The sequence below is a fragment of the Pan troglodytes genome, chromosome 7 (genome assembly GCF_028858775.2).
Source record: "Pan troglodytes isolate AG18354 chromosome 7, NHGRI_mPanTro3-v2.0_pri, whole genome shotgun sequence".
In the NCBI taxonomy this organism is placed as follows: domain Eukaryota; kingdom Metazoa; phylum Chordata; class Mammalia; order Primates; family Hominidae; genus Pan; species Pan troglodytes.
The window spans coordinates 27,532,791-27,546,451 of record NC_072405.2 but is presented as its reverse complement, the minus strand read 5'-3'; the positions used below and the strand labels follow the sequence as shown (position 1 = coordinate 27,546,451).

Genomic DNA, 13,661 nt, shown 5'->3' with positions numbered 1-13,661 from the left:
CTCTTTCTTTTCCTTCTCTCTCTTTCCCTCCCTCCCTCCCTCCTTCTCTCCCTCCCTCCCTCCCTTACTTTCTTTTTTCTTTTCTTTCTCAACATCTATTCTGAAATGATGAAGAAATCCCAAAAAGACACATTCTATTATTTGCCAATCTGTTTGGGTGGACCCTCAACAACTAAAAAATTGTTATAAGAACAATGAACAGCAATACCTGTCAAAAAGATGTTTCTAAATGGATATGGGACTTACACAATGAGCTTCACCAATGGAAGCCTGGACTCCTGGAATAGTAATGTGCTTGCTTTATCAGAACAGAAGACTGTTGCATTTCCCATAGTTTTACAAGCACCCAAATGTCTCACAGAGTGATTAGCTTTCATTTTCTTTACAGAATAAACCAAGGAAAGGGGAACTGCAAAAGAAAAGCTTTCAGGAACAGTCACCACCAAGATTGTTATTCTCATAATGAAAAACTGAATAATATATTCTGTATAAACTGCAATGCAATCTAAAATTCTTTGGTTGTCTCAAGTCCCAAAAGTCTGTATTGCCAAATTTGTCATTAAGGAGACAATGAGGAAAATAGCCATGAGCCAACCACACTTGCTAATCATTATGGATAATTTTATAAGTTTGTCTTGCAAAATTATTATTATATATTTTTTGGTGTATGTTTGAATCGGCCGCATTTTGCCTTCACCCTCTCGGGCTGTTGTGTCCCCGCTGGTCCCATGAGAATCTGTTTTTGTTTTGTTTTAACTCCCTTTGTTCTTAGTTTCAAAAAAACCAGCAGAAAAACAATGAGGCCCGCTTGTGAGTTATAACCAGAGCCCTCCCTGGCCTAGGACGCTGACAGCAGGCGGGAATCTGGGTTCAGCGCCTTCCTCCTCTTCTGTGACCCTCCCTGAAGATGCTGTGGTAGCAGGCAGCATGGTACCCTAGGGGACCTGCGCCACATCGCCACCACGAGGTTCACCAGCCGGACTTCCTCCCCTTGGCCGCCCGGCAGCTCGCAGATGTCCTCTGGTCCTGGCTGATGCGCTTCTCCAGGCCGCAGCACTATTTCTCCCTGCTCCAGTCTTGACCTTGGTGTCCTGCACCAGCTGGCAGGTCTGGCTCCCGGGCAGTCCTCGGGCACATAGCACAGGACCAGTAGGCTGACGGCGGCCACCTCCGTCGAGCAGGCCACCACCGGCTCCGCACAGCGCCCTCCCGCGGTTCGGCTCCCGGGGTCCAGCCGCGGCCAGCGCCCAGGCGGTCTCCAGACGTGCACGGCCCGGCTGCCCCACAGTCACCGCCACCTCAGCAGCCGGGCCGGGGAAGGACGAGCCGCGCACATCCCTTGTTCCCGCGCCCAGCGCAGGGGACCGCTGCAGGGAGGATTTCTTTGCCTCCTTCCTCCTTTCTCCAGCTACCTCCACCTCCTGGCCTGAGGCGTCACCCTGGCTATCTACCTGCACCCAACTCCTCCCACCGAACTGGAACGTGACCCTTCCAATTCCAGTTCCACCTCTCTAACCCCACCAAGGGAGAGGCGCCTTCCATCACAGTAGGCAAGCTCCCGGTGTGCTCCAGACGCCCAGGTGGAAATCCACCAGGGCCACGGTAGTGGGAGGCAGTTTATTCAGAGCTTGCTGTGGCAAGACTCAGAGGCAGGCCGGGGAGTGGGGACCCTTCATCGTGGAGAACGGAAGGCTTTAAGTTGTGCCCCGATTGGAGGCTGCTGGCGTCGGTGACCTGGAGGCAGGTATCCCATGCGATTAGCTTGGGAAACATATTTGGCTTTCTCGGGTTGGTCCTGAGTTGGAAGGGGGAAAGGAAGGGCAAACCTTAGGGAAGCTTGTGGTTATTGATCAAGTCTTGACGCTCTGGGTCAGGTTGCTGCAGGGGTCACGGGTCAGAGTTCTATTTTTATATATGGTCTGGCCATGATGGGTGTGTATATTGCCGCTGGCCAGTCCTCCTCTCCTGTTTCCTCTGGCCACATAGACTTTTCCAGGAGAGAGCTGCCAATGGGAGTTCTCAATCAGATCTAACCTTCCAAGGTGCTGGGTTTTAACATTATGTCTGCGAGAAATGCTTCAGGTGGGAGGCATCTGCTCCAGGCAGCCTGAGCCCAAGGCTGTGCCTTTTGGGCCCTCAGCTCTGTAATGAAGACCGGCAGCTGAGCTCTTGGATTTTAAAATTGTGAAGCCAGCTTCCTCAACCTCGTCTTAGTTCCGCACAGTGTGGACAGCCAGTAGTTACAGAAAACCATATAGAGTTGGCCCTTGAATGCCTAGGAGGCTAGAGGCAGCCCCTCCTACCCCCACATCCTCCCACCCTTCTTGAAGTCAAAAACCTGAGTATAACTTTTGACTCCCCCAAAACTTAACTACTAATAGCCTACTGTTGACTGAAAGCCTTACTGATAACATAAACAATTAACACATGTTTTGTATTTTATGTGTATTGTACACATAAAATATTCTTATAGTAATGTAAGCTAGAGAAAAACTATTAAGAAAATCATAAGAAGAGAAAATATATTTACTATTTATTAAGTGGAAGTGGATCATCACAAAGGCCTTCATTCTGTTTGTCTTCATGTTGAGTAGGGCGAGGAGGAGGAAGATAAGGGGTTGGTCTTGGTGTTGTTGCAGAGGTGGCAAAGGCAGAAGAAAATCCAGGGTAAATCCATGTCTCGTCTGTGCATTCACCACATATTCTCATGAAGAGTAACTTAAAAACTGAGCATATACCTCATGCAAGACTGTATGTTACACAAGGGATGAAGTAGGGTGTGTTAGACATTCCGTGGCCACATATTTGGTATTTATCTGGTGTCTGTATTCACACAGCCCCCCAAATTCATTTTTGCTATGGCCTTTTTCTGTTCCTGAATTTCCACTACAGTGTAGGCAAATAGGCATCGCCCTGATACCCAGGGCTTTCAAGCATCTTTGCAAAATCTTCCCATCAATGGGGAATGATGGTTTGGCCCCATCTTCTCTCTCCCTGAATCTAGTTAGCAGCAATTGAACGGTCCTGGTGAGTCACTGGATGCTGTTTAGTTCATTCTGTCAGCTGTTTATTAATCTGTAACTTCCTGTTAAGATGCAGGGTGTACTTTTTTAAGAAGCCTTACACAGCATAAGTTTTATTTTGGGACCGGACACACTATTATATAAAGAGGATCTGTGAGTGTTACTTGGTCTTGTAAGCTATTTTTTTTTTTTTCAGCAAAATGTTGTGAGCACCTACCATATGCCAGGCACTGTTCTGTGAACTGGTTGTATAGGAGTGAATGAGATCATCTTGATTTTGAGAAGTTTATAATCTACTCAAGGGAAACACGTGTAATAAACTATGGTAAGCGCAACCATAGACGTACAAGGTATGGGAGGGTGCAAAGAAGGAAGTAGAAAATTCCAGACCAACAGAGGAATGAGAAAGTTTTCATGAAAGAGACTCTAGAACAGAACCTAGCAAAGATTTTCAACTGGTGGGTAGTAGAGCAAAGATGGCACATTCTGGTGACAGTGTGGGGAGGACAGATTGGACAAGGAAGAACTTGGAGGTAGGAAAGTTATTTCAAGGTTATTTGAGAGGCTGTTGCAAATGGTTTAGGCAAGAAATAATTGAACTGAAGAGAGGGGCAGAAAGAAGGTTTGAGGTAATTTTCACAACAGGATGGGACAGAGGGAGGTGAGGAAAAATGAGTTGATGAAAAGTTTCTGGTTTGGAGCACTTGGTAAATGGTGCTGCCATTAAATCAAATGGAAGAACAGAAGGAGAAGCAGGTGTGTTGGGCGAGGGCTGTGGAGACCATGTTTGGACCTGTTGAAGTTCAGGTGCTATGTGAGGACATCATTCAGTCACTAGACACTTAAAGTTGTTGGAGAGTGAGGTCTAGCTGAAAATATCTATTTGAGTGACGTCTAATGATTTGGAAACCTTATTAAACAGATTGTGTTTTGGTTTATGGTGCTTGACAAGTGACTGGTACTTCAAAAGTATGTGTATATATATGTATATTAATATGTATATTACATAAGTATATTAATATATGTAATATACATATAATATTACATATATAACATATATTATATATGTAATATTACATATATGATATATGTAATATTACATATAATATATGTAATATTATATATATCATATATGTAATATTATTATACATATTATATAATATTACATATATAATATATGTAATATTATATAATATGTATATATTATATACATATTATACATGTATATAATATATACGTAATATATAATATATGTAATATTACATGTATAACATATGTAATATTACATATAATATATGTAATATATGTATTAATATTATATGTAATATGTAATATATGTAATATAATATTACATATAATTACATGTTACAATAATTAGTTATATGTAATATTATTACATATAATATTACATATATACATATAATATTACATATAATACATATGTAATACGTGTTACATATGTATATTAATATGTATATTACATATATAATATGTAATATACGTATATTACATATATAATATGTAATATACGTATATTACATATATAATATGTAATAATATATGTATATTACGTATATAAATGTTTTTCAGATAAAATGTAAGTGCATTTCAGATCATGGCATTTTACTTTAATGGTATCAGCTTTTATGTTGGTGGCTGAGAATGTCAGGGGAAGAAGGTAGTATAAATTGAATACCCTTGAAAAATTGACCTCTTGGGTGTTAACATTGACATTAAAGGTGTTACTTGCCTTTTCAGTAGTAGAGATTTAAAAATACTCTGATCAACTATGGAAAACTTTATAGTTGTTTTTAATCGTGGAATACTATAAAATAGGCATTCTACTACAATAGTATTTTTGCTAGTTCCAAGGAAATGGGTAAAAATGTGGAAGATGTTTTCTTTTATCATATGAAGTAACATTTGCAAGAATATCTTTTGTAAAAGTGTCCTTTGTATCCTAGAATCTAACTTAATCCTAACCTTAACGTCAACCTAACCTGTAGCCTTAAGGGTAGAGTTAACACAAACACTAACCCTAGCATAAATGCTAACCCTAAGCCTGAACCTAAATCTCACCATCATCCTAAACTGAACCCTAATCCAACACTAACCATAAACCTAATCATAACCTTAACTCTGAACCTAAAGGTAGTGCTAACCCTAACTCTAGCCTTATCTCTATCTCTTGTCATTAGTCCTAATCTTTACCTTAGAACTACCTTTTTTCAGGGTAGACCTGTTAGGAAAAAATATTCTTTAGGACTCTAGAAACTAGAAAATTAAAACTGAGAAGTAAATTTCAGATTAAATGAATAATCTATAAGCAGATCATCAGGAGGCCAAGTTTAACAACATATCATGATTGGGTAGCCTGACCCTTCTGACTGGGGTAACCAAAGGCTGGGTTAGGTGTCTGAAGGACATTCTTGCTTCTGCTTTCCAACAGTAAGCATGCCTAATATGGGTTGCTATAAAAATTCAGTAAATATATCCAAGAAACAAAATCTAAATTGAGAGTACATAGACTTCACAAGGTGTATGCTAACCTTAATCCCAGTCTTCTTGGACTCCTGAAGTGTAACACTTTTTTTCTCCAGAAAAATTCTGGAACACCCATGCCTCACTGACTCATCCACTTATGTCTAAATCCCATTATGACCCCATCCAGACCTTACCAGCTAGGACTTATCTAGATTAGACTGGTAGTCATTACAGCAATGCCCAGGTTAGAGAGGTAATATTAGATACTGTATTACATTGAGAGACTTCACAACCAAGCTGAGGAAAAATGATTAGCATCCATAAGACAATGAGAGAATTTGATGGGATGAAACATAACTCAGTGCTGTGTTATATATTGTACAGACTTGGATACTGAAATGGTTTAAAGTGACAGCTATGAGTGGACACAGTGGAGAATATTTTCCCTCATTTATATACCAGTTAGCAGCTCACCAAAACTTTATAAAACATATCCAATCCTTCCTAGGATCTTGGGAGGTTGATAGGGCAGGTATTAGTGAAATTATTCTTATTTTGCATATGCAGAAATAGGCTCAGCAGAGTTAATTATTTGCCCCCACATTTTCCAGTGAAAGTGGCTCTTTTCAGACTAGAACTCAAATGGAACAATTTCAGATACAATAGGAAGTTCATTCTATTTCATGGAATATATGAGATTCACACTGGTCCTTAGAGGACTGCATGAAGTTAAAGAGATTAGGAGGAACAAAGGAGTATTCTGATTGGTTAAGAAATATAAGGAGAAGGCTGGGTGCAGTGGCTCACACCTGTAATTCCAGCACTTTGGGAGGCCAAGGCGGGCAGATCTCTTGAGGTCAGGAGTTCAAGACCAGCATGGCCAACATGCTGAAACCCCGTCTCTACTAAAAATACAAAAATTAGCTGGGAGTGGTGGCATGCACCTGTAATCCCAGCTCCTTGGGAGGCTGAGGCAGGAGGATTGCTTGAACCCGGGAGGTGGAGGTTGCAGTGAGCTAAGACTGTGCCAGTGAGCCAAGACTGTACCACTGCACTCCAGCCTGGGCAACAGAGTGACACTTTGTCTCTAAAAAAAAAAAAAAAAAAAAAGAAAAGAAAGAAATATAAGAAGAAGGCAGGAAGCTGGGAATGTGATAGGGAACAGCAGACAAGTGGGAGTGGATGAGGTAAGATTGAAGGGAAAAGTGGAGCTTTGAGAGTCAGGCAAGTTGTTTATATTTCATGCAGGGTTTCACTAAGAAGTCAATGAAGTTTTTGAACCTGATAGTGATATAAGGAGGATCATCTGAATCACCTGATAGTGGTGTTCCGGGCAAATGGGAAGAGGGAAGCCCTAAGGACCAGGCAGGTGGCTTTTGGGTGGGGCTGCAAGGAAAGGATGGGAATGAAGTGGCAGGAGTCGTTATAAAATGGAATGAAACTGGTTTAAAAAAAGGCAATTAAAAAGCCTAGGGTTTAATCATGACAGATAAAGAAACTGAAAATATCAAAGAATTCCACATTTCCAATAAGTAGTTATATGGCCTCAGGCAAGTCATAGAGTCTCTCTTGGCCCCTCATCCCCCCTAGGTCACTGAAATTATGTTTATAGAATTATTGGAATAATCTATTTCTCTTAATGAAGAAGGATAACTTAAAAATGGCAAGAAAGATGCTCTCAATAACATTATTTAAAATAGTAACTGGAAAATATCTAAATGCTCTATAATGGGGGAAGAATGAAACAAATTATAAGTATTATGTAGAAATTAAAATCACAAGAATATGGGGACCACTGGTTGCGGTGGTGCACGCCTGTAATCCCAGCACTTTGGGAGGCTGAGGCAGGCGGATCATGAGGTCAGGAGATTGAGACCATCTTGGCTAACACGGTGAAACCCTATCTCTACTAAAAATACAAAAAATTAGCTGGGCATGGTGGCAGGCGCCTGTAGTCCCAGCTACTCGGGAGGCTGAGGCAGGAGAATGGCGTGAACCCGGGAGGCGGAGTTTGCAGTGAGCGGAGATCACGCCACTGCACTCCAGCCTGGGTGACAGAGCGAGACTCTGTCTCAAAAAAAAAAAAAGAAGAATATGGGGACATAAATGCTCATAATATATTGGTAGGTGTAACAGGACACAATGCTATCCAAATATTACTAAAAATAAATATGTGAATAGGAAAAAACTGGTTGAGAGAGATTATCTCTGGCTGATGGTAATGTGTCTGATCTGCATTACCATTTTTGTACTTTGTACATTTCTGGAATTTCCAGATTTTGTACAATAAGCCTTTATTACTTTTATCATGAAAAAAATTTAAGAAAAAAGAAAAAAGGCATGAGATTACTACTACTTAAAATCTTTAGATGTGTCCCTTATAACTGTTTCAAAATAAAATATCAGAATGAATAGAGAGGTAGCGTCCTTCTCTATCTGACTTAGAAAATATGAGAGAAGTGGAATAGATTCTGACACATGGCTAAGAGAGAGAGGTGACCTTCATAGAAGAGAGAGAGCAGAAAAGAGAAGAGGATCAAATACTGCAATAACAAAGCTCAGATAGCTGCCTTAACTGAACGGAAATCAGAGTCCTTGTCAGTGAAGTAGGCTGACTTTTGGGAGCTGTTTATAGCTCCAATAAATACAAAATCAACTCAGGAAGTAGATAAGAATGAATTTATGTCACAAATGAAAACAATGTTTTATTGCACAAAATATTTCATTAGGTTTGCTAACTTCAAGGAGACGTTTGCTAACATTCCTCTTGGTTTTCCATTAGGACTGCACAATGTTTTCAATGAATGTGTATTAAGGCATAAAGGAAAATCCACCATCCAGTGACATTATGAAACACCCATGTGTTGAGAATTTTTCATGAATTTATATAAAACTACATAAAATATGTCTAGGAAATGAGACCACAAATGTATGCTTGAGGAAAATAATAATAGAAACTCAACAGAATAATTATCTTAATATCTTGATATTGATTCATGGTAATTTGGTTTTGTGCTTAGAGAGCAGATAATATAAGACAACAGGGCTACTCATTTGAGGGGATATGGAATAGCAAAACTGCCTGTGACTCAGTTTCTTGCTAAATGTATTTTTCACATGATTTTGCACTATTTCTTAAAATGAAAACCATGGAAACTATCTTTAACAGGTTAGTTTCTGGCAAATAAAGCCTTCTACTTTAATTATCTTTGATTTTATTTTACTTTTACTTATGTGTTATTGTTGTTATTCCACCAAATATTTGCTATTCAAAGTTCAGGAAACTCCCCCCAGATGTTTTTTTTCCTCCCTGCAATTTGCATTGGCCTTGCCCAAGTTCACCATCACTGTCTGTTCTGGGTGTTACCCCACCTTATCACTAGATGAAGCACACTAGAGGTCTCTGCAAACCCAATAAATACCAAATCTGGAAAGAATCAGGGTGATAGAGGCAGAAAGCAGAGAAATCCTAGGTAGACAGGGGTGGTCAGGTCCCCAGTGAAACCCCACATTCAAGTCAAAAATGACTTAAAGCCTGAAGGCCAAGCTACAAGCCAAATCCACAGACTGGATTGAGAAACTGTCTTCCATTTGGCGTGCTTTCCTTTGAGTAAGCCCCACCTTTCAACTATTTTACATATACCTACCCTTCCCTAATTGTTTTTACACTGTGCCCACCTTTTACTGGTGCCTTTGTTTTAACCTTTTTTTTCATACTCACACACCAATCAGCATGCACACCCCTAGCCCCAGATTCAGCCACATCAAGAAGAGATGACCTGACTTTGGCAAAGACAACCTGACCTTCCCGACCCTCTCCAGTTCCCCTCTCTGCTGAGAGCTGATTTGTCACTCATTAAAATTCTCTGCCCTCATCACCCTTCAATAGTCAGCATGACCTCATTCTTCTTGGATGCTGGACAAGAGCTCAGGACCCACCAAGCAGGGGTACCCAGTAGGGCTGTAACACTTGCCCTTTGCCCTTGCTGGTGGAGGGCAGCCACCCCACACAACAGAAGCAGTGGCAGAGCTAAGACAGTCCCAGAGCCGTGGGCCAGAACAAGTCAAGGGGCCAACTGAGCTTGCTACCACACCGCAGTCTATTGAGCTGTGGATGGCAGAACTAAAAGAGCTAATTAGCAAACTAACACCTCCTCTGGGGCTTTGGAATCACAGGCACCCATGCCTGGGAGCCGCTGCATTCCCCTCAGAGTGACACGCCTGGTCTGGCCGCAGGCCCTGCATGGAGTTTGCTCCTGTGTCAGCACTCAAAGCAGCCAACTGGACCCTGCACTTGCTTACTCACATGCTCCCTCCCACCAGGGGCTGAGCACGTGGGCCGAGCACGTGGGCCAAGTAGATGAGGCTCCCCCTCCTGCAAGTCCAATAAAAATTCTATATCAAGGGTTCAGTCTTTCTGTCTGGTTTTTTTGAGGATCAGCTTGTCATTAGTGTTTGGGTATACCCAGAGAAATACCATATATTTTCTTTTCTGCCATTTTTACAAATGTGAGTACAGCCAAGGAAATTAGCACATGTGGGTATACCCAAAAGTCAGGGGAGCTGGGAGGGATAGCGTTAGGAGATATACCTAATGTAAATGACGAGTTAACAGGTGCAGCACACCAACATGGGACATGTATACATATGTAACAAACCTGCATGTTGTGCACATGTACCCTAGAACTTAAAATAAGAAAAAAAAGAAAAAAGAAAAAGAAAAAAAAAGAAAATAAATGAACATAGTGCTTAGAGGAAGAACTTGACTTTCTCACTACCCAGTGTCTGTAATTCTAGCCTATATTGTATGTGACCAGTCGGCAAAACTGCTCTCTACAGAGCAGGAGGATTTTTCCCAGTTGTAAGATATTTGCTCAATACTGATTATCAAAATAAACACTGTAAGATTGTTCACTTATATCAACATAGAGGGAGCCAGAAACCAAAAGTTTCCATTTTGATACAACATTTTTAAAGATGAACCTTGTTAGAATATGTTTGCACCTTTAAAATAGGAGGTGGAAAATAGTGCTGGGAAGGAAGGACAGAGGATAATAATAAAATGAGACCTTTTGACCTTGTTTATAGAAATGAAATAATTAGGCCCAAGATGGATTTTCTGTTGCAAACTTCTCATCTCATGTTTTAACTTGAATGACTGTCAAAATAAACTGCAAGTTTCTGTACCATGTGTAATTGGCGTGACATCTGGGGCTCCATCAGAGGCCACTGTTTGTCTAACTTTAGCTAACCAGTGTGCTTCCTGTAGCGTGCTTTGGATCAACTGTCAGAGCCAGAGTCCAATTACCCTCTGGCACCTTTTTGAATCCTCTCCTCTTCTCTCTCTCTCTGTTTGACTTGCAGAAGTGTCCCTTCCTGCCCTTATATCATTCCTGCGCTGAAAAAGCTTATTCTCTTACCAAATATATACAAGCAGAGAGCTAACAGGGTTAGCTATATCTATTTGAAAAATTTTAAATCATTTTTCAACTGTCAATTCCTCATTTGCTTGATTACATGTACATTTTACACCTTTTCCTTAACAAGTGAGCCAAGATCGTGTGTTTTTTCATCCATGGCTTGGAGTCTAGGAGAGAAGGAGGATGAGGAAGAAAATAATTTGAAGATTTTACAGAGAGAAGGGATTGAAATTTTCACTGGAATGGAATGACTGGAATAAACAAAGTCAATCATGCCAGGCAGCTTAACTGAAAGCATTTTATATTTTAAGTTTCAGACATAACCCCTCAAAACCAAAGCGGAACCTCTTCAAGGAGCTGAGAGATGCAAGCCTGGTAAGTCACTGCTTAGGATTTGAACTTTCATCTGAAGCGGAATACTAGCAAGAATATATTTTAGGAGAAAGTGTTTGGGTCCTTCAAAATTCCGTCTTTGTTTTATCCATAACTGCAAAGATAGGAATTGTTGCATAATAGCAGAGGTAATTTGGGGTATTTTGCTAGGTGGCTTTGGGGCATGTTTTCCTTTGGAGGCAGGAGAATCAGGAAAATACTTGTTTCACCATCTAAACCTACTCAAGCATAAAATCAAATGACCAGTGGCACAGTATTTGAGGATTTAGGCAGTTTAATGACCTGTGAATTATGCTTTTCTTTCAATATATTCTGAAATATTGGCTGGTTGGATACACAGTCTTCATGAACATACACTGAGGGATAATTTTTTTTTTAAATAGAAAACTCAAGTTTATCTTGATTCAGAAGATCTAGTTCTGTTTTAATAAAATGGAATTGAAACTTTGCTTTTTGCCCTTCATTTAATATCTCATGGTTAAAGAGATGGAGTCATGGCCAAAGCATTGAGTTGATGACAAATGCATTTCAAAGAAAACTGTGACCGGTAAAAGTATTAAGATGCCATGTGTTTCCAAAGAAAGGCTGGACAATGAAACTTCGAAAGACAGAGTTAGAAAAAAAGAACTTTTACTTTCCTCTTATCCATAAAAATAAAATCTTTGTTTTTGTAATCAAATCCCCTAACTTAGCTTCTATACAGCCCTTTGCCCTCAAGTAAACAGGGAACTACCTGAATGTGAAATCATTGCAGTTTATTAAATGTCAAAGAGAGGCTTGTTAACCAGACATATTAGATAACCAATTCCATGCAGAGCAGTTGCTAACAGAAAATGTCAGTGTTTCCTTTGAAGACGACTGATGACCACACAGAATGTGAACATTTATAAATAATTAGAAAAAAAAGATTAGAAAGCATGCAACCTCATGTCATGCTATACATTCTTAAGGAGAATAAATGTTACAATTAATGTCATTAATAACAATGACCAAGTATCAGTGTGTTAGAGATTGTGTGGAATGTAGACACGGTTTCAGCCTAATTCCATAATCACAATTCTGTTAATGGGCAGGATATAAGCTAGGAGTGAGATTTTAAAAATGAGTGTGAGCTGGCAAGGTTGGAGGTGATGAGGTGGTAGGACTGTCTGGGGAATATTTGATGTACTTTTGTAGATATGAAAAGATAAGCTTCTCAGAATAACTCCTTCAGTCATGAGGATAGGATTTTTTTAGGTGGGAGGGTTAGGTGGGGTGTGGAATAGAGAATTTTATTTTTTTCCTTACTCAAAACAGGATATGCTAAGCCTAATAGTTTCCGTTTTGCCAACGATCAAGATGTGATTTCCCCCCTGATCTCTGTCCTTGGAATTTCATTTTCCTGAGATGGGGAAAGGAATGGAGCCTCTCCACCCTCTTTTGGGTGCTCATCTTCTCTCCGAAAAGGAGAACATGAAATCCCCATGAAGAAATTCTGGCCCAATCAGAGAAACTGTAAGATGTCTCTGGGATTTTAAAGGATCCATCTTGGGATGGGTCTGAGAAAGCCTGTGAGCTTCCGGCAATATTATGCAGACTTGCTAGCTGAGGAACCACTTCTTGCATCAGCAGGCTGTTGGAAGGAAAAGCACTGGCTCAAGAGAAGGAGAGAAAAGTCTTTGAACTAAGCCTGACTTTGAGACCAGGGCTGCTTCTGCTGCAGGGCTTACAACCTGTCTCTCAGGATATTCATGAACAGAATCTCCCTGCTTGTGCTTTGTAAAGGGTGTCTGTGTTTGGAGAAAGAGAGACTTCCTTCCCTTTGTAAACAAATACAGGTCAGCCAGGGAGATTTAAGAATGCGGTAACTGGGTTAGCCTTGCCCAAGCTGGGCTAGGGAGTGTCTTGGCTGTGGAGGAACTGAGGTTTTCTGAGGTGAATCTGTGTTGGATCCAACAAGGTTGAGATGAAGACTCAAGTGGAGTATCAGAACCCTGGAGCATTACAATCATAGCAGGGAAGACAGATGTGTGCAGAAAACCCAACGATCAAGGCAAGGAGAGAAGTTGGAAGCCAGAAGTAAAGTTGGTAATAAAAGAGTCAGAAGCAGAATGAGGCAAGTTGAAAGGAAGGAACGGCCCTGAATGACTCTGACTTGGCTTTGCTAACAGAAAGTATGTGCATTACATACTGGGCAGGCTAAGCATAGCCATGGTGGCCTAATAGTGCTACACCAGATTGAGCAAGTCATTCTCCCAATACTGTGGCTGTGCAAACTCTGCCTAAAGTCTTTTTTTTTTTTTTTTTTTTGAGACACCCTCCCTCTATCCCCCAGGCTGGAGTGCAGTGGCACAATCTCGGC

General features: G+C 40.6%; 1 protein-coding gene across 14 annotated transcripts in view; it reads left to right on the top strand.

The window, feature by feature from the left end:
* The window catches only part of PSD3 (pleckstrin and Sec7 domain containing 3), a 728,752-nt gene that overhangs the window by 20,590 nt on the left and 694,501 nt on the right, over positions 1-13,661 (top strand). For 6 of the 14 annotated variants that reach the window (XM_024345058.3, XM_024345057.3, XM_024345056.3 and 3 more), the window contains 2 exons: positions 3,220-3,348; positions 11,239-11,302. The exons of 5 other annotated variants lie outside the window; for them this stretch is intronic. The gene's annotated coding sequence lies outside the window, so the exon portion shown is untranslated. The remainder of the gene's footprint in view (positions 1-3,219; positions 3,349-11,238; positions 11,303-13,661) is intronic. 3 more of the 14 variants (XM_054657258.2, XM_054657256.2, XM_024345059.3) reach the window with 1 other exon arrangement.